Raw genomic sequence first — 20,624 nt, forward strand, 5'->3', positions numbered from 1 at the left:
CATTCAATCTCATTCAAGGCACGGATGTGAATGCAACGGGATGAAATTACTGAAATGATGCCTGCCCTCGAACTGTGATGATGGACTACCCGACTCGCCAATAATATTGGGTTCTGGTGTATTGAAATACAGGAGCTGCTGGATTTGTGTGTTTTCTTACCCCCTCACCATAGTTTGTCAAATGTTTAAACAACTGAACTTATATTCAAGGTTTGTTTCTCTTCATATGTTTTACTGGTTTACATTTGTCTCAGCAACCTGTTGAATGATTCTTCTGCTTTCAAAACAAAATGACAACAGGATGAATGCACACACTTGAAAATACAATACATGCAATGTTATGCATCATAGTGATGCAACCTCCTTTCAGTTTCATACTGCATGTCAATTGATATCCTTACTGAAATGCACACCTTCTCAAGATTGCGCTTGACTGGCGTGTCAGGCACTCAATTACAGCTGTTTTATCAAGACAATGTGATCGTTTTGTAAAATATAGTTCCGGTCTGGTGTGGCACCCCAGCTAACGCACAACGTTGCCACAACGTTTCGTGTTAGCAGGGACTGTCTGCGGCGCGCTGGTGTGTCCCGGGCTTTAGAGTAGAGAGACAGTTCAACTGTAAGTATGAACGGCAGAAACGGATATTGCCTTCCCTTTAAGTAGAGCGTCAGGGACAGCCTCCCTGGCTTACGGCCATACTAGCCTGAATACGCCCGATCTCGTCCGATCTCGGAAGTTAAGCAGGCTCGGGCCTGGTCAGTACTTGGATGGGAGACTGCCTGGGAATACCAGGTGCTGTAAGCTTTTGCATCTTTTACACACCAGAGGGCGACAAATCACGAGTTTTAACTTTGGATACACGCAATTTCATCATTATTTCAGATTTGACTTCCCCAAATACACAGGCATACAATAGATCTTGTTCTCCAACGTAAACGGTCCCTAGTAACTAGGGTACATTCGTAAATAATTTGAGCATCATGGCTAGAATTGACTAAATGTTGCCTAATCTTTCTCATCAAGAAATGACACAATTACAGCAACACAAAAAGGAACTCCACCGGACAAAGTTCAGTGCTCACAAGGAGCCTCATTCAACACACACGGTTCCATTCCCATTCATGCAAAGTACGAAAGTGTAAAACTTGGGAACATACTTGAGAGCAAAGATCACATTCAATCTCATTCAAGGCATGGATGTGAATGCAACGGGATGAAATTACTGAAATGATGCCTGCCCTCGAACTGTGATGATGGACTACCCGACTCGCCAATAATATTGGGTTCTGGTGTATTGAAATACAGGAGCTGCTGGATTTGTGTGTTTTCTTACCCCCTCACCATAGTTTGTCAAATGTTTAAACAACTGAACTTATATTCAAGGTTTGTTTCTCTTCATATGTTTTACTGGTTTACATTTGTCTCAGCAACCTGTTGAATGATTCTTCTGCTTTCAAAACAAAATGACAACAGGATGAATGCACACACTTGAAAATACAATACATGCAATGTTATGCATCATAGTGATGCAACCTCCTTTCAGTTTCATACTGCATGTCAATTGAAATCCTTACTGAAATGCACACCTTCTCAAGATTGCGCTTGACTGGCGTGTCAGGCACTCAATTACAGCTGTTTTATCAAGACAAATGTGTTCGTTTTGTAAAATATAGTTCCGGTCTGGTGTGGCACCCCAGCTAACGCACAACGTTGCCACAACGTGGCATGTTAGCAGGGACTGTCTGCGGCGCGCTGGTGTGTCCCGGGCTTTAGAGTAGAGAGACAGTTCAACTGTAAGTATGAACGGCAGAAACGGATATTGCCTTCCCTTTGAGTAGAGTGTCAGGGACAGCCTCCCTGGCTTACGGCCATACTAGCCTGAATACGCCCGATCTCGTCCGATCTCGGAAGCTAAGCAGGCTCGGGCCTGGTCAGTACTTGGATGGGAGACTGCCTGGGAATACCAGGTGCTGTAAGCTTTTGCATCTTTTACACACCAGAGGGCGACAAATCACGAGTTTTAACTTTGGATACACGCAATTTCATCATTATTTCAGATTTGATTTACCCAAATACACAGGCATACAATAGATCTTGTTCTCCAACGTAAACGGTCCCTAGTAACTAGGGTACATTCGTAAATAAATTGAGCATCATGGCTAGAATTGACTGAATGTTGCCTAATCTTTCTCATCGAGAAATGACACAATTACAGCAACACAAAAAGGAACTCCACCGGACAAAGTTCAGTGCTCACAAGGAGCCTCATTCAACACACACGGTTCCATTCCCATTCATGCAAAGTACGAAAGTGTAAAACTTGGGAACATACTTGAGAGCAAAGATCACATTCAATCTCATTCAAGGCACGGATGTGAATGCAATGGGATGAAATTACTGAAATGATGCCTGCCCTCGAACTGTGATGATGGACTACCCGACTCGCCAATAATATTGGGTTCTGGTGTATTGAAATACAGGAGCTGCTGGATTTGTGTGTTTTCTTACCCCCTCAACATAGTTTGTCAAATGTTTAAACAACTGAACTTATATTCAAGGTTTGTTTCTCTTCATATGTTTTACTGGTTTACATTTGTCTCAGCAACCTGTTGAATGATTCTTCTGCTTTCAAAACAAAATGACAACAGGATGAATGCACACACTTGAAAATACAATACATGCAATGTTATGCATCATAGTGATGCAACCTCCTTTCAGTTTCATACTGCATGTCAATTGAAATCCTTACTGAAATGCACACCTTCTCAAGATTGCGCTTGACTGGCGTGTCAGGCACTCAATTACAGCTGTATTATCAAGACAATGTGTTCGTTTTGTAAAATATAGTTCCGGTCTGGTGTGGCACCCCAGCTAACGCACAATGTTGCCACAACGTGGCGTGTTAGCAGGGACTGTCTGCGGCGCGCTGCTGTGTCCCGGGCTTTAGAGTAGAGAGACAGTTCAACTGCAAGTATGAACGGCAGAAACGGATATTTCCTTCCCTTTAAGTAGAGCGTCAGGGACAGCCTCCCTGACTTACGGCCATACTATCCTGAATATGCCCGATCTCGTCCGATCTCGGAAGCCAAGCAGGCTCGGGCCTGGTCAGTACTTGGATGGGAGACCGCATGGGAATACCAGGTGCTGTAACCTCTTGCACCTTTTACACACCAGAGGGCGACAAATCACGAGTTTTAACTTTGGATACACACAATTTCATCATTATTTCAGATTTTACTTCCCCAAATACACAGGCATAAAATAGATCTTGTTCTCCAACGTAAACGGTCCCTAGTAACTAGCGTACATTCGTAAATAAATTGAGCATCATGGCTAGAAGTGACTAAATGTTGCCTAATCTTTCTCATCAAGAAATGACACAATTACAGCAACACAAAAAGGAACTCCACCGGACAAAATTCAGTGCTCACAAGGAGCCTCATTCAACACACTCGGTTCCATTCCCATTCATGCAAAGCACGAAAGTGTAAAACTTGGGAACATACTTGAGAGCAAAGATCACATTCAATCTCATTCAAGGCACGGATGTGAATGCAACGGGATGAAATTACTGAAATGATGCCTGCCCTCGAACTGTGATGATGGACTACCCGACTCGCCAATAATATTGGCTTCTGGTGTATTGAAATACAGGAGCTGCTGGATTTGTGTGTTTTCTTACCCCCTCACCATAGTTTGTCAAATGTTTAAACAACTGAACTTATATTCAAGGTTTGTTTCTCTTCATATGTTTTACTGGTTTACATTTGTCTCAGCAACCTGTTGAATGATTCTTCTGCTTTCAAAACAAAATGACAACAGGATGAATGCACACACTTGAAAATATAATACATGCAATGTTATGCATCATAGTGATGCAACCTCCTTTCAGTTTCATACTGCATGTCAATTGATATCCTTACTGAAATGCACACCTTCTCAAGATTGCGCTTGACTGGCGTGTCAGGCACTCAATTACAGCTGTTTTATCAAGACAATGTGTTCGTTTTGTAAAATATAGTTCCGGTCTGGTGTGGCACCCCAGCTAACGCACAACGTTGCCACAACGTTGCCACAACGTGGCGTGTTAGCAGGGACTGTCTGCGGCGCGCTGGTGTGTCCCGGGCTTTAGAGTAGAGAGACAGTTCAACTGTAAGTATGAGCGGCAGAAACGGATATTGCCTTCCCTTTAACTAGAGCGTCAGGGACACCCTCCCTGGCTTACGGCCATACTAGCCTGAATACGCCCGATCTCGTCCGATCTCGGAAGCTAAGCAGGCTCGGGCCTGGTCAGTACTTGGATGGGAGACCGCCTGGGAATACCAGGTGCTGTAAGCTTTTGCATCTTTTACACACCAGAGGGCGACAAATCACGAGTTTTAACTTTGGATACACGCAATTTCATCATTATTTCAGATTTGACTTCCCCAAATACACAGGCATACAATAGATCTTGTTCTCCAACGTAAACGGTCCCTAGTAACTAGGGTACATTCGTAAATAAATTGAGCATCATGGCTAGAAGTGACTAAATGTTGCCTAATCTTTCTCATCGAGAAATGACACAATTACAGCAACACAAAAAGGAACTCCACCGGACAAAGTTCAGTGCTCACAAGGAACCTCATTCAACACACACGGTTCCATTCCCATTCATGCAAAGCACGAAAGTGTAAAACTTGGGAACATACTTGAGAGCAAAGATCACATTCAATCTCATTCAAGGCACGGATGTGAATGCAACGGGATGAAATTACTGAAATGATGCCTGCCCTCGAACTGTGATGATGGACTACCCGACTCGCCAATAATATTGGGTTCTGGTGTATTGAAATACAGGAGCTGCTGGATTTGTGTGTTTTCTTACCCCCTCACCATAGTTTGTCAAATGTTTAAACAACTGAACTTATATTCAAGGTTTGTTTCTCTTCATATGTTTTACTGGTTTACATTTGTCTCAGCAACCTGTTGAATGATTCTTCTGCTTTCAAAACAAAATGACAACAGGATGAATGCACACACTTGAAAATACAATACATGCAATGTTATGCATCATAGTGATGCAACCTCCTTTCAGTTTCATACTGCATGTCAATTGAAATCCTTACTGAAATGCACACCTTCTCAAGATTGCGCTTGACTGGCGTGTCAGGCACTCAATTACAGCTGTATTATCAAGACAATGTGTTCGTTTTGTAAAATATAGTTCCGGTCTGGTGTGGCACCCCAGCTAACGCACAACGTTGCCACAACGTTTCGTGTTAGCAGGGACTGTCTGCGGCGCGCTGGTGTGTCCCGGACTTTAGAGTAGAGAGACAGTTCAACTGCAAGTATGAGCGGCAGAAACGGATATTGCCTTCCCTTTAAGTAGAGCGTCAGGGACACCCTCCCTGGCTTACGGCCATACTAGTCTGAATACGCACGATCTCGTCCGATCTCGGAAGCTAAGCAGGCTCAGGCCTGGACAGTACTTGGATGGGAGACCGCCTGGGAATACCAGGTGCTGTAAGCTTTTGCATCTTTTACACAACAGAGGGCGACAAATCACGAGTTTTAACTTTGGATACACGCAATTTCATCATTATTTCAGATTTGACTTCCCCAAATACACAGGCATACAATAGATCTTGTTCTCCAACGTAAACGGTCCCTAGTAACTAGGGTATATTCATAAATAAATTGAGCATCATGGCTAGAAGTGACTAAATGTTGCCTAATCTTTCTCATCGAGAAATGACACAATTACAGCAACACAAAAAGGAACTCCACCGGACAAAGTTCAGTGCTCACAAGGAGCCTCATTCAACACACACGGTTCCATTCCCATTCATGCAAAGCACGAAAGTGTAAAACTTGGGAACATACTTGAGAGCAAAGATCACATTCAATCTCATTCAAGGCACGGATGTGAATGCAACGGGATGAAATTACTGAAATGATGCCTGCCCTCGAACTGTGATGATGGACTACCCGACTCGCCAATAATATTGGTTTCTGGTGTATTGAAATACAGGAGCTGCTGGATTTGTGTGTTTTCTTACCCCCTCACCATAGTTTGTCAAATGTTTAAACAACTGAACTTATATTCAAGGTTTGTTTCTCTTCATATGTTTTACTGGTTTACATTTGTCTCAGCAACCTGTTGAATGATTCTTCTGCTTTCAAAACAAAATGACAACAGGATGAATGCACACACTTGAAAATACACTACATGCAATGTTATGCATCATAGTGATGCAACCTCCTTTCAGTTTCATACTGCATGTCAATTGAAATCCTTACTGAAATGCACACCTTCTCAAGATTGCGCTTGACTGGCGTGTCAGGCACTCAATTACAGCTGTTTTATCAAGACAATGTGTTCGTTTTGTAAAATATAGTTCCGGTCTGGTGTGGCACCCCAGCTAACGCACAACGTTGCCACAACGTTTCGTGTTAGCAGGGACTGTCTGCGGCGCGCTGGTGTGTCCCGGACTTTAGAGTAGAGAGACAGTTCAACTGCAAGTATGAGCGGCAGAAACGGATATTGCCTTCCCTTTAAGTAGAGCGTCAGGGACACCCTCCCTGGCTTACGGCCATACTAGTCTGAATACGCACGATCTCGTCCGATCTCGGAAGCTAAGCAGGCTCAGGCCTGGACAGTACTTGGATGGGAGACCGCCTGGGAATACCAGGTGCTGTAAGCTTTTGCATCTTTTACACAACAGAGGGCGACAAATCACGAGTTTTAACTTTGGATACACGCAATTTCATCATTATTTCAGATTTGACTTCCCCAAATACACAGGCATACAATAGATCTTGTTCTCCAACGTAAACGGTCCCTAGTAACTAGGGTATATTCATAAATAAATTGAGCATCATGGCTAGAAGTGACTAAATGTTGCCTAATCTTTCTCATCGAGAAATGACACAATTACAGCAACACAAAAAGGAACTCCACCGGACAAAGTTCAGTGCTCACAAGGAGCCTCATTCAACACACACGGTTCCATTCCCATTCATGCAAAGCACGAAAGTGTAAAACTTGGGAACATACTTGAGAGCAAAGATCACATTCAATCTCATTCAAGGCACGGATGTGAATGCAACGGGATGAAATTACTGAAATGATGCCTGCCCTCGAACTGTGATGATGGACTACCCGACTCGCCAATAATATTGGGTTCTGGTGTATTGAAATACAGGAGCTGCTGGATTTGTGTGTTTTCTTAACCCCTCACCATAGTTTGTCAAATGTTTAAACAACTGAACTTATATTCAAGGTTTGTTTCTCTTCATATGTTTTACTGGTTTACATTTGTCTCAGCAACCTGTTGAATGATTCTTCTGCTTTCAAAACAAAATGACAAAAGGATGAATGCACACACTTGAAAATACACTACATGCAATGTTATGCATCATAGTGATGCAACCTCCTTTCAGTTTCATACTGCATGTCAATTGAAATCCTTACTGAAATGCACACCTTCTCAAGATTGCGCTTGACTGGCGTGTCAGGCACTCAATTACAGCTGTTTTATCAAGACAATGTGTTCGTTTTGTAAAATATAGTTCCGGTCTGGTGTGACACCCCAGCTAACGCACAACGTTGCCACAACGTTGCCACAACGTGGCGTGTAAGAAGGGACTGTCTGCGGCGCGCTGGTGTGTCCCGGGCTTTAGAGTAGAGAGACAGTTCAACTGTAAGTATGAACGGCAGAAACGGATATTGCCTTCCCTTTAAGTAGAGCGTCAGGGACAGCCTCCCTGGCTTACGGCCATACTAGCCTGAATACGCCCGATCTCGTCCGATCTCGGAAGCCAAGCAGACTCGGGCCTGGTTAGTACTTGGATGGGCGACCGCCTGGGAATACCAGGTGCTGTAAGCTTTTGCACCTTTTACACACCAGAGGGCGACAAATCACGAGTTTTAACTTTGGATACACGCAATTTCATAATTATTTCAGATTTGACTTCCCCAAATACACAGGCATACAATAGATCTTGTTCTCCAACGTAAACGGTCCCTAGTAACTAGGGTACATTCGTACATAAATTGAGCATCATGGCTAGAAGTGACTAAATGTTGCCTAATCTTTCTCATCGAGAAATGACACAATTACAGCAACACAAAAAGGAACTCCACCGGACAAAGTTCAGTGCTCACAAGGAGCCTCATTCAACACACACGGTTCCATTCCCATTCATGCAAAGCACGAAAGTGTAAAACTTGGGAACATACTTGAGAGCAAAGATCACATTCAATCTCATTCAAGGCACGGATGTGAATGCAACGGGATGAAATTACTGAAATGATGCCTGCCCTCGAACTGTGATGATGGACTACCCGACTCGCCAATAATATTGGGTTCTGGTGTATTGAAATACAGGAGCTGCTGGATTTGTGTGTTTTCTTACCCCCTCACCATAGTTTGTCAAATGTTTAAACAACTGAACTTATATTCAAGGTTTGTTTCTCTTCATATGTTTTACTGGTTTACATTTGTCTCAGCAACCTGTTGAATGATTCTTCTGCTTTCAAAGCAAAATGACAACAGGATGAATGCACACACTTGAAAATACAATACATGCAATGTTATGCATCATAGTGATGCAACCTCCATTCAGTTTCATACTGCATGTCATTTGAAATCCTTACTGAAATGCACACCTTCTCAAGATTGCGCTTGACTGGCGTGTCAGGCACTCAATTACTGCTGTTTTATCAAGAGAATGTGTTCGTTTTGTAATATATAATTCCGGTCTGGTGTGGCACCCCAGCTAACGCACAACGTTGCCACAATGTTGCCACAACGTGGCGTGTTAGCAGGGACTGTCTGCGGCGCGCTGGTGTGTCCCGGGCTTTAGAGTAGAGAGACAGTTCAACTGTAAGTATGAACGGCAGAAACGGATATTGCCTTCCCTTTAAGTAGAGCGTCAGGGACAGCCTTCCTGGCTTACGGCAATACTAGCCTGAATACGCCCGATCTCGTCCGATCTTGGAAGCTAAGCAGGCTCGTTCCTGGTCAGTACTTGGATGGGAGACCGCCTGGGAATACCAGGTGCTGTAATCTTTTGCATCTTTTACACACCAGAGGGCGACAAATCACGAGTTTTAACTTTGGATACACGCAATTTCATCATTATTTCAGATTTGACTTCCCCAAATACACAGTCATACAATAGATCTTGTTCTCCAACGTAAACGGTCCCTAGTAACTAGGGTACATTCGTAAATAAATTGAGCATCATGGCTAGAAGTGACTAAATGTTGCCTAATCTTTCTCATCGAGAAATGACACAATTACAGCAACACAAAAAGGAACTCCACTGGACAATGTTCAGTGCTCACAAGGAGCCTCATTCAACACACACGGTTCCATTCCCATTCATGCAAAGCACGAAAGTGTAAAACTTGGGAACATACTTGAGAGCAAAGATCACATTCAATCTCATTCAAGGCACGGATGTGAATGCAACGGGATGAAATTACTGAAATGATGCCTGCCCTCGAACTGTGATGATGGACTACCCGACTCGCCAATAATATTGGGTTCTGGTGTATTGAAATACAGGAGCTGCTGGATTTGTGTGTTTTCTTACCCCCTCACCATAGTTTGTCAAATGTTTAAACAACTGAACTTATATTCAAGGTTTGTTTCTCTTCATATGTTTTACTGGTTTACATTTGTCTCAGCAACCTGTTGAATGATTCTTCTGCTTTCAAAACAAAATGACAACAGGATGAATGCACACACTTGAAAATACAATACATGCAATGTTATGCATCATAGTGATGCAACCTCCTTTCAGTTTCATACTGCATGTCAATTGAAATCCTTACTGAAATGCACACCTTCTCAAAATTGCGCTTGACTGGCGTGTCAGGCACTCAATTACAGCTGTTTTATCAAGACAATGTGTTCGTTTTGTAATACATAGTTCCGGTCTGGTGTGGCACCCCAGCTAACGCACAACGTTGCCACAATGTTGCCACAACGTGACGTGTTAGCAGGGACTGTCTGCGGCGCGCTGGTGTGTCCCGGGCTTTAGAGTAGAGAGACAGTTCAACTGTAAGTATGAACGGCAGAAACGGATATTGCCTTCCCTTTAAGTAGAGCGTCAGGGACAACCTCCCTGGCTTACGGCCATACTAGCCTGAATACGCCCGATCTCGTCCGATCTCGGAAGCCAAGCAGGCTCGGGCCTGGTCAGTACTTGGATGGGAGACCGCCTGGGAATACCAGGTGCTGTAAGCTTTTGCATCTTTTACACACCAGAGGGCGACAAATCACGAGTTTTAACTTTGGATACACGCAATTTCATCATTATTTCAGATTTGACTTCCCCAAATACACAGGCATACAATAGATCTTGTTCTCCAACGTAAACGGTCCCTAGTAACTAGGGTACATTCGTAAATAAATTGAGCATCATGGCTAGAAGTGACTAAATGTTGCCTAATCTTTCTCATCGAGAAATGACACAATTACAGCAACACAAAAAGGAACTCCACCGGACAAAGTTCAGTGCTCACAAGGAGCCTCATTCAACACACACGGTTCCATTCCCATTCATGCAAAGCACGAAAGTGTAAAACTTGGGAACATACTTGAGAGCAAAGATCACATTCAATCTCATTCAAGGCACGGATGTGAATGCAACGGGATGAAATTACTGAAATGATGCCTGCCCTCGAACTGTGATGATGGACTACCCGACTCGCCAATAATATTGGGTTCTGGTGTATTGAAATACAGGAGCTGCTGAATTTGTGTGTTTTCTTACCCCCTCACCATAGTTTGTCAAATGTTTAAACAACTGAACTTATATTCAAGGTTTGTTTCTCTTCATATGTTTTACTGGTTTACATTTGTCTCAGCAACCTGTTGAATGATTCTTCTGCTTTCAAAACAAAATGACAACAGGATGAATGCACACACTTGAAAATACAATACATGCAATGTTATGCATCATAGTGATGCAACCTCCTTTCAGTTTCATACTGCATGTCAATTGAAATCCTTTCTGAAATGCACACCTTCTCAAGATTGCGCTTGACTGGCGTGTCAGGCACTCAATTACAGCTGTTTTATCAAGACAATGTGTTCGTTTTGTAAAATATAGTTCCGGTCTGGTGTGGCACCCCAGCTAACGCACAACGTTGCCACAACGTTTCGTGTTAGCAGGGACTGTCTGCGGCGCGCTGGTGTGTCCCGGACTTTAGAGTAGAGAGACAGTTCAACTGCAAGTATGAGCGGCAGAAACGGATATTGCCTTCCCTTTAAGTAGAGCGTCAGGGATAGCCTCCCTGGCTTACGGCCATACTAGCCTGAATACGCCCGATCTCGTCCGATCTCGGAAGCTAAGCAGGCTCGGGCCTGATCAGTACTTGGATGGGAGACCGCCTGGGAATACCAGGTGCTGTAAGCTTTTGCATCTTTTACACACCAGAGGGCGACAAATCACGAGTTTTAACTTTGGATACACGCAATTTCATCATTATTTCAGATTTGACTTCCCCAAATACACAGGCATACAATAGATCTTGTTCTCCAACGTAAACGGTCCCTAGTAACTAGGGTACATTCGTAAATAAATTGAGCATCATGGCTAGAATTGACTAAATGTTGCCTAATCTTTCTCATCGAGAAATGACACAATTACAGCAACACAAAAAGGAACTCCACTGGTCAAAGTTCAGTGCTCACAAGGAGCCTCATTCAACACACACGGTTCCATTCCCATTCATGCAAAGCACGAAAGTGTAAAACTTGGGAACATACTTGAGAGCAAAGATCACATTCAATCTCATTCAAGGCACGGATGTGAATGCAACGGGATGAAATTACTGAAATGATGCCTGCCCTCGAACTGTGATGATGGACTACCCGACTCGCCATTAATATTGGGTTCTGGTGTATTGAAATACAGGAGCTGCTGGATTTGTGTGTTTTCTTACCCCCTCACCATAGTTTGTCAAATGTTTAAACAACTGAACTTATATTCAAGGTTTGTTTCTCTTCATATGTTTTACTGGTTTATATTTGTCTCAGCAACCTGTTGAATGATTCGTCTGCTTTCAAAACAAAATAACAACAGGATGAATGCACACACTTGAAAATACAATACATGCAATGTTATGCATCATAGTGATGCAACCTCCTTTCAGTTTCACACTGCATGTCAATTGAAATCCTTACTGAAATGCACACGTTCTCAAGATTGCGCTTGACTGGCGTGTCAGGCACTCAATTACAGCTGTATTATCAAGACAATGTGTTCGTTTTGTAAAATATAGTTCCGGTCTGGTGTGGCACCCCAGCTAACGCACAACGTTGCCACAACGTTGCATGTTAGCAGGGACTGTCTGCGGCGCGCTGGTGTGTCCCGGGCTTTAGAGTAGAGAGATAGTTCAACTGTAAGTATGAACGGCAGAAACGGATATTGCCTTCCCTTTAAGTAGAGCGTCAGGGACAGCCTCCCTGGCTTACGGCCATACTAGCCTGAATACGCCCGATCTCGTCCGATCTCGGAAGCTAAGCAGGCTCGGGCCTGGTCAGTACTTGAATGGGAGACCGCCTGGGAATACCAGGTGCTGTAAGCTTTTGCACCTTTAACACAACAGAGGGCGACAAATCACGAGATTTAACTTTGGATACACGCAATTTCATCATTATTTCAGATTTTACTTCCCCAAATACACAGGCATACAATAGATCTTGTTCTCCAACGTCAACGGTCCCTAGTAACTAGTGTACATTCATAAATAAATTGAGCATCATGGCTAGAAGTGACTAAATGTTGCCTAATCTTTCTCATCAAGAAATGACAAAATTACAGCAACACAAAAAGGAACTCCACTGGACAAAGTTCAGTGCTCACAAGGAGCCTCATTCAACACACACGGTTCCATTCCCATTCATGCAAACCACGAAAGTGTAAAACTTGGGAATATACTTGAGAGTAAAGATCACATTCAATCTCATTCAAGGCACGGATGTGAATGCAACGGGATGAAATTACTGAAATGATGCCTGCCCTCGAACTGTGATGATGGACTACCCGACTCGCCAATAAAATTGGGTTCTGGTGTATTGAAATACAGAAGCTGCTGGTTGTGTGTTTTCTTACCCCCTCACCATAGTTTGTCAAATGTTTAAACAACTGAACTTATATTCAAGGTTTGTTTCTCTTCATATGTTTTACTGGTTTACAATTGTCTCAGCAACCTGTTGAATGATTCTTCTGCTTTTTAAACAAAATGACAACAGGATGAATGCACACACTTGAAAATACAATACATGCAATGTTATGCATCATAGTGATGCAACCTCCTTTCAGTTTCATACTGCATGTCAATTGAAATCCTTACTGAAATGCACACCTTCTCAAGATTGCGCTTGACTGGCGTGTCAGGCACTCAATTACAGCTGTTTTATCAAGACAATGTGTTCGTTTTGTAAAATATAGTTCCGGTCTGGTGTGGCACCCCAGCTAACGCACAATGTTGCCACAACGTGGCATGTTAGCAGGGACTGTCTGCGGCGCGCTGGTGTGTCCCGGACTTTAGAGTAGAGAGACAGTTCAACTGCAAGTATGAGCGGCAGAAACGGATATTGCCTTCCCTTTAAGTAGTGCGTCAGGGACAGCCTCCCTGGCTTACGGCCATACTAGCCTGAATACGTCCGATCTCGGAAGCTAAGCAGGCTCGGGCCTGGTCAGTACTTGGATGGGAGACCACCTGGGAATACCAGGTGCTGTAAGCTTTTGCATCTTTTACACACCAGAGGGCGACAAATCACGAGTTTTAACTTTGGATACACGCAATTTCATCATTATTTCAGATTTGACTTCCCCAAATACACAGGCATACAATAGATCTTGTTCTCCAACGTAAACGGTCCCTAGTAAACAGCGTACATTCGTAAATAAATTGAGCATCATGGCTAGAAGTGACTAAATGTTGCCTAATCTTTCTCATCAAGAAATGACACAATTACAGCAACACAAAAAGGAACTCCACCGGACAAAGTTCAGTGCTCACAAGGAGCATCATTCAACACACACGGTTCCATTCCCATTCATGCAAAGCACGAAAGTGTAAAACTTGGGTACATACTTGAGAGCAAAGATCACATTCAATCTCATTCAAGGCACGCATGTGAATGCAACGGGATGAAATTACTGAAATGATGCCTGCCCTCGAACTGTGATGATGGATTACCTGACTCGCCAATAATATTGGGTTCTGGTGTATTGAAATACAGGAGCTGCTGGATTTGTGTGTTTTCTTACCCCCTCACCATAGTTTGTCAAATGTTTAAACAACTGAACTTATATTCAAGGTTTGTTTCTCTTCATATGTTTTACTGGTTTACATTTGTCTCAGCAACCTGTTGAATGATTCTTCTGCTTTCAAAACAAAATGACAACAGGATGAATGCACACACTTGAAAATACAATACATGCAATGTTATGCATCAAAGTGATGCAACCTCCTTTCAGTTTCATACTGCATGTCAATTGAAATCCTTACTGAAATGCACACCTTCTCAAGATTGCGCTTGACTGGCGTGTCAGGCACTCAATTACAGCTGTTTTATCAAGACAATGTGTTCGTTTTGTAAAATATAGTTCCGGTCTGGTGTGGCACCCCAGCTAACGCACAATGTTGCCACAACGTGGCGTGTTAGCAGGGACTGTCTGCGGCGCGCTGCTGTGTCCCGGGCTTTAGAGTAGAGAGACAGTTCAACTGCAAGTATGAACAGCAGAAACGGATATTTCCTTCCCTTTAAGTAGAGCGTCAGGGACAGCCTCCCTGACTTACGGCCATACTATCCTGAATATGCCCGATCTCGTCCGATCTCGGAAGCCAAGCAGGCTCGGGCCTGGTCAGTACTTGGATGGGAGACCGCCTGGGAATACCAGGTGCTGTAAGCTCTTGCACCTTTTACACACCAGAGGGCGACAAATCACGAGTTTTAACTTTGGATACACACAATTTCATCATTATTTCAGATTTTACTTCCCCAAATACACAGGCATTAAATAGATCTTGTTCTCCAACGTAAACGGTCCCTAGTAACTAGCGTACATTCGTAAATAAATTGAGCATCATGGCTAGAAGTGACTAAATGTTGCCTAATCTTTCTCATCAAGATATGACACAATTACAGCAACACAAAAAGGAACTCCACCGGACAAAGTTCAGTGCTCACAAGGAGCCTCATTCAACACACACGGTTCCATTTTCATTCATGCAAAGCACGAAAGTGTAAAACTTGGGAGCATACTTGAGAACAAAGATCACATTCAATCTCATTCAAGGCACGGATGTGAATGCAATGGGATGAAATTACTGAAATGATGCCTGCCCTCGAACTGTGATGATGGATTACCTGACTCGCCAATAATATTGGGTTCTGGTGTATTGAAATACAGGAGCTGCTGGATTTGTGTGTTTTCTTACCCCCTCACTATAGTTTGTCAAATGTTTAAACAACTGAACTTATATTCAAGGTTTGTTTCTCTTCATATGTTTTACTGGTTTACATTTGTCTCAGCAACCTGTTGAATGATTCCTATGCTTTCAAAACAAAATGACAACAGGATGAATGCACACACTTGAAAATACAATACATGCAATGTTATGCATCATAGTGATGCAACCTCCTTTCAGTTTCATACTGCATATCAATTGAAATCCTTACTGAAATGCACACCTTCTCAAGATTGCGCTTGACTGGCGTGTCAGGCACTCAATTACAGCTGTATTATCAAGACAATGTGTTCGTTTTGTAAAATATAGTTCCGGTCTGGTGTGGCACCCCAGCTAACGCACAACGTTGCCACAACGTTTCGTGTTAGCAGGGACTGTCTGCGGCGCGCTGGTGTGTCCCGGACTTTAGAGTAGAGAGACAGTTCAACTGCAAGTATGAGCGGCAGAAACGGATATTGCCTTCCCTTTAAGTAGAGCGTCAGGGACAGCCTCCCTGGCTTACGGCCATACTAGCCTGAATACGCCCGATCTCGTCCGATCTCGGAAGCCAAGCAGGCTCGGGTCTGGTCAGTACTTGGATGGGAGACCGCCTGGGAATACCAGGTGCTGTAAGCTTCTGCACCTTTTACACACCAGAGGGCGACAAATCACGAGTTTTAACTTTGGATACACACAATTTCATAATTATTTCAGATTTTACTTCCCCAAATACACAGGCATACAATAGATCTTGTTCTCCAACGTAAACGGTCCCTAGTAACTAGGGTACATTCGTAAATAAATTGAGCATCATGGCTAGAAGTGACTAAATGTTGCCTAATCTTTCTCATCGAGAAATGACACAATTACATCAACACAAAAAGGAACTCCACCGGACAAAGTTCAGTGCTCACAAGGAGTCTCATTCAACACACACGGTTCCATTCCCATTCATGCAAAGCACGAAAGTGTAAAACTTTGGAACGTACTTGAGAGCAAAGATCACATTCAATCTCATTCAAGGCACGGATGTGAATGCAATGGGATGAAATTACTGAAATGATGCCTGCCCTCGAACTGTGATGATGGATTACCTGACTCGCCAATAATATTGGGTTCTGGTGTATTGAAATACAGGAGCTGCTGGATTTGTGTGTTTTCTTACCCCCTCACTATAGTTTGTCAAATGTTTAAACAACTGAACTTATATTCAAGGTTTGTTTCTCTTCATATGTTTTACTGGTTTACATTTGTCTCAGCAACCTGTTGAATGATTCCTATGCTTTCAAAACAAAATGACAACAGGATGAATGCACACACTTGAAAATACAATACATGCAATGTTATGCATCATAGTGATGCAACCTCCTTTCAGTTTCATACTGCATATCAATTGAAATCCTTACTGAAATGCACACCTTCTCAAGATTGCGCTTGACTGGCGTGTCAGGCACTCAATTACAGCTGTATTATCAAGACAATGTGTTCGTTTTGTAAAATATAGTTCCGGTCTGGTGTGGCACCCCAGCTAACGCACAACGTTGCCACAACGTTTCGTGTTAGCAGGGACTGTCTGCGGCGCGCTGGTGTGTCCCGGACTTTAGAGTAGAGAGACAGTTCAACTGCAAGTATGAGCGGCAGAAACGGATATTGCCTTCCCTTTAAGTAGAGCGTCAGGGACAGCCTCCCTGGCTTACGGCCATACTAGCCTGAATACGCCCGATCTCGTCCGATCTCGGAAGCCAAGCAGGCTCGGGTCTGGTCAGTACTTGGATGGGAGACCGCCTGGGAATACCAGGTGCTGTAAGCTTCTGCACCTTTTACACACCAGAGGGCGACAAATCACGAGTTTTAACTTTGGATACACACAATTTCATAATTATTTCAGATTTTACTTCCCCAAATACACAGGCATACAATAGATCTTGTTCTCCAACGTAAACGGTCCCTAGTAACTAGGGTACATTCGTAAATAAATTGAGCATCATGGCTAGAAGTGACTAAATGTTGCCTAATCTTTCTCATCGAGAAATGACACAATTACATCAACACAAAAAGGAACTCCACCGGACAAAGTTCAGTGCTCACAAGGAGTCTCATTCAACACACACGGTTCCATTCCCATTCATGCAAAGCACGAAAGTGTAAAACTTTGGAACGTACTTGAGAGCAAAGATCACATTCAATCTCATTCAAGGCACGGATGTGAATGCAACGGGATGAAATTACTGAAATGATGCCTGCCCTCGAACTGTGATGATGGACTACCCGACTCGCCAATAATATTGGGTTCTGGTGTATTGAAATACAGGAGCTGCTGGATTTGTGTGTTTTCTTACCCCCTCACCATAGTTTGTCAAATGTTTAAACAACTGAACTTATATTCAAGGTTTGTTTCTCTTCATATGTTTTACTGGTTTACATTTGTCTCAGCAACCTGTTGAATGATTCTTCTGCTTTCAAAACAAAATGACAACAGGATGAATGCACACACTTGAAAATACAATACATGCAATGTTATGCATCATAGTGATGCAACCTCCTTTCAGTTTCATACTGCATGTCAATTGAAATCCTTACTGAAATGCACACCTTCTCAAGATTGCGCTTGACTGGCGTGTCAGGCACTCAATTACAGCTGTTTTATCAAGACAATGTGTTCGTTTTGTAAAATATAGTTCCGGTCTGGTGTGGCACCCCAGCTAACGCACAACGTTGCCACAACGTTGCCACAACGTGGCGTGTTAGCAGGGACTGTCTGCGGCGCGCTGGTGTGTCCCGGGCTTTAGAGTAGAGAGACAGTTCAACTGTAAGTATGAACGGCAGAAACGGATATTGCCTTCCCTTTAAGTAGAGCGTCAGGGACAGCCTCCCTGGCTTACGGCCATACTAGCCTGAATACGCCCGATCTCGACCGATCTCGGAAGCCAGGCAGGCTCGGGCCTGGTCAGTACTTGGATGGGAGACCACCTGGGAATACCAGGTGCTTTAAGCTTTTGCACCTTTTACACACCAGAGGGCGACAAATCACGAGTCTTAACTTTGGATACACACAATTTCATCATTATTTCAGATTTTACTTCCCCAAATACACAGGCATACAATAGATCTTGTTCTCCAACGTAAACGGTCCCTAGTAACTAGGGTACATTCGTAAATTAATTGAGCATCATGGCTAGAAGTGACTCAATGTTGCCTAATCTTTCTCATCAAGAAATGACACAATTACAGCAACACAAAAAGGAACTCCACCGCACAAAGTTCAGTGCTCACAAGGAGACTCATTCAACACACACGGTTCCATTCCCATTCATGCAAAGCACGAAAGTGTAAAACTTGGGAACATACTTGAGAGCAAAGATCACATTCAATCTCATTCAAGGCACGGATGTGAATGCAACGGGATGAAATTACTGAAATGATGCCTGCCCTCGAACTGTGATGATGGACTACCCGACTCGCCAATAATATTGGGTTCTGGTGTATTGAAATACAGGAGCTGCTGGATTTGTGTGTTTTCTTACTCCCTCACCATAGTTTGTCAAATGTTTAAACAACTGAACTTATATTCAAGGTTTGTTTCTCTTCATATATTTTACTGGTTTACATTTGTCTCAGCAACCTGTTGAATGATTCTTCTGCTTTCAAAACAAAATGACAACAGGATGAATGCACACACTTGAAAATACAATACATGCAATGTTATGCATCATAGTGATGCAACCTCCTTTCAGTTTCATACTGCATGTCAATTGAAATCCTTACTGAAATGCACACCTTCTCAAGATTGCGCTTGACTGGCGTGTCAGGCACTCAATTACAGCTGTTTTATCAAGACAATGTGTTCGTTTTGTAAAATATAGTTCCGGTCTGCAGTGGCACCCCAGCTAACGCACAACGTTGCCACAACGTGGCGTGTTGGCAGGGACTGTCTGCGGCGCGCTGGTGTGGCCCGGGCTTTAGAGTAGAGAGACAGTTCAACTGTAAGTATGAACGGCAGAAACGGATATTGCCTTCCCTTTAAGTAGAGCGTCAGGGACAGCCTCCCTGGCTTACGGCCATACTAGCCTGAATACGCCCGATCTCGTCCGATCTTGGAAGCCAAGCAGGCTCAGGCCTGGTCGGTAGTTGGATGGTTGATCGCCTGAGAATACCAGGTGCTGTAAGCTTTTGCACCTTTTACACACCAGAGGGCGACAAATCACGAGTTTTAACTTTGGATACACGCAATTTCATCATTATTTCAGATTTTACTTCCCCAAATACACAGGCATACAATAGATCTTCTTCTCCAACGTAAACGGTCCCTAGTAACTAGGGTACATTCGTCAATAAATTGAGCATCATGGCTAGAAGTGACTAAATGTTGCCTAATCTTTCTCATCAAGAAATGACACAATTACAGCAACACAAAAAGGAACTCCACCGGACAAAGTTCAGTGCTCACAAGGAGCATCATTCAACACACACGGTTCCATTCCCATTCATGCAAAGCACGAAAGTGTAAAACTTGGGAACATACTTGAGAGCAAAGATCACATTCAATCTCATTCAAGGCACGGATGTGAATGCAACGGGATGAAATTACTGAAATGATGCCTGCCCTCGAACTGTGATGATGGACTACCCGACTTGCCAATAATATTGGGTTCTGGTGTATTGAAATACAGGAGCTGCTGGATTTGTGTGTTTTCTTACCCCCTCACCATAGTTTGTCAAATGTTTAAACAACTGAACTTATATTCAAGGTTTGTTTCTCTTCATATGTTTTACTGGTTTACATTTGTCTCAGCAACCTGTTGAATGATTCTTCTGCTTTCAAAACAAAATGACAACAGGATGAATGCACACACTTGAAAATACAATACATGCAATGTTATGCATCATAGTGATGCAACCTCCCTTCAGTTTCATACTGCATGTCAATTGAAATCCTTACTGAAATGCACACCTTCTCAAGATTGCGCTTGACTGGCGTGTCAGGCACTCAATTACAGCTGTTTTATCAAGACAATGTGTTCGTTTTGTAAAATATAGTTCCGGTCTGGTGTGGCACCCCAGCTAACACACAACGTTGCCACAACGTGGCGTGTTAGCAGGGACTGTCTGCGGCGCGCTGGTGTGTCCTGGGCTTTAGAGTAGAGAGACAGTTCAACTGTA

General features: G+C 43.2%; 14 non-coding genes and 3 pseudogenes across 14 annotated transcripts; all 17 read left to right on the plus strand.

The window, feature by feature from the left end:
- Positions 1-686: 686 nt before the first annotated feature.
- On the plus strand, positions 687-805 carry LOC136740389 (5S ribosomal RNA). Its single transcript, XR_010813225.1, has one exon. It is a non-coding gene; the product is annotated as a 5S ribosomal RNA (ribosomal RNA).
- Positions 806-1,861: 1,056 nt separating this feature from the next.
- Positions 1,862-1,980, plus strand: LOC136740477 (5S ribosomal RNA). Its single transcript, XR_010813310.1, has one exon. It is a non-coding gene; the product is annotated as a 5S ribosomal RNA (ribosomal RNA).
- A 1,055-nt stretch (positions 1,981-3,035) lies between these two features.
- On the plus strand, positions 3,036-3,154 carry LOC136740744 (uncharacterized; annotated as a pseudogene).
- Positions 3,155-4,220: 1,066 nt separating this feature from the next.
- LOC136740284 (5S ribosomal RNA) lies at positions 4,221-4,339 on the plus strand. Its single transcript, XR_010813122.1, has one exon. It is a non-coding gene; the product is annotated as a 5S ribosomal RNA (ribosomal RNA).
- A 1,055-nt stretch (positions 4,340-5,394) lies between these two features.
- LOC136740563 (5S ribosomal RNA) lies at positions 5,395-5,513 on the plus strand. Its single transcript, XR_010813392.1, has one exon. It is a non-coding gene; the product is annotated as a 5S ribosomal RNA (ribosomal RNA).
- A 1,055-nt stretch (positions 5,514-6,568) lies between these two features.
- On the plus strand, positions 6,569-6,687 carry LOC136740564 (5S ribosomal RNA). Its single transcript, XR_010813393.1, has one exon. It is a non-coding gene; the product is annotated as a 5S ribosomal RNA (ribosomal RNA).
- A 1,066-nt stretch (positions 6,688-7,753) lies between these two features.
- Positions 7,754-7,872, plus strand: LOC136740542 (5S ribosomal RNA). Its single transcript, XR_010813371.1, has one exon. It is a non-coding gene; the product is annotated as a 5S ribosomal RNA (ribosomal RNA).
- A 1,066-nt stretch (positions 7,873-8,938) lies between these two features.
- Positions 8,939-9,057, plus strand: LOC136740740 (uncharacterized; annotated as a pseudogene).
- A 1,066-nt stretch (positions 9,058-10,123) lies between these two features.
- Positions 10,124-10,242, plus strand: LOC136740422 (5S ribosomal RNA). The gene has a single exon (XR_010813258.1). It is a non-coding gene; the product is annotated as a 5S ribosomal RNA (ribosomal RNA).
- Positions 10,243-11,297: 1,055 nt separating this feature from the next.
- On the plus strand, positions 11,298-11,416 carry LOC136740372 (5S ribosomal RNA). Its single transcript, XR_010813209.1, has one exon. It is a non-coding gene; the product is annotated as a 5S ribosomal RNA (ribosomal RNA).
- A 1,055-nt stretch (positions 11,417-12,471) lies between these two features.
- Positions 12,472-12,590, plus strand: LOC136740395 (5S ribosomal RNA). The gene has a single exon (XR_010813231.1). It is a non-coding gene; the product is annotated as a 5S ribosomal RNA (ribosomal RNA).
- A 1,053-nt stretch (positions 12,591-13,643) lies between these two features.
- Positions 13,644-13,752, plus strand: LOC136740751 (uncharacterized; annotated as a pseudogene).
- A 1,055-nt stretch (positions 13,753-14,807) lies between these two features.
- Positions 14,808-14,926, plus strand: LOC136740698 (5S ribosomal RNA). The gene has a single exon (XR_010813517.1). It is a non-coding gene; the product is annotated as a 5S ribosomal RNA (ribosomal RNA).
- Positions 14,927-15,981: 1,055 nt separating this feature from the next.
- On the plus strand, positions 15,982-16,100 carry LOC136740570 (5S ribosomal RNA). The gene has a single exon (XR_010813399.1). It is a non-coding gene; the product is annotated as a 5S ribosomal RNA (ribosomal RNA).
- A 1,055-nt stretch (positions 16,101-17,155) lies between these two features.
- Positions 17,156-17,274, plus strand: LOC136740571 (5S ribosomal RNA). Its single transcript, XR_010813400.1, has one exon. It is a non-coding gene; the product is annotated as a 5S ribosomal RNA (ribosomal RNA).
- A 1,066-nt stretch (positions 17,275-18,340) lies between these two features.
- Positions 18,341-18,459, plus strand: LOC136740718 (5S ribosomal RNA). Its single transcript, XR_010813533.1, has one exon. It is a non-coding gene; the product is annotated as a 5S ribosomal RNA (ribosomal RNA).
- Positions 18,460-19,514: 1,055 nt separating this feature from the next.
- LOC136740735 (5S ribosomal RNA) lies at positions 19,515-19,633 on the plus strand. Its single transcript, XR_010813536.1, has one exon. It is a non-coding gene; the product is annotated as a 5S ribosomal RNA (ribosomal RNA).
- Positions 19,634-20,624: the final 991 nt, after the last annotated feature.

Source organism: Amia ocellicauda, unplaced genomic scaffold (assembly GCF_036373705.1).
Source record: "Amia ocellicauda isolate fAmiCal2 unplaced genomic scaffold, fAmiCal2.hap1 HAP1_SCAFFOLD_64, whole genome shotgun sequence".
Taxonomy (NCBI): Eukaryota; Metazoa; Chordata; class Actinopteri; order Amiiformes; family Amiidae; genus Amia; species Amia ocellicauda.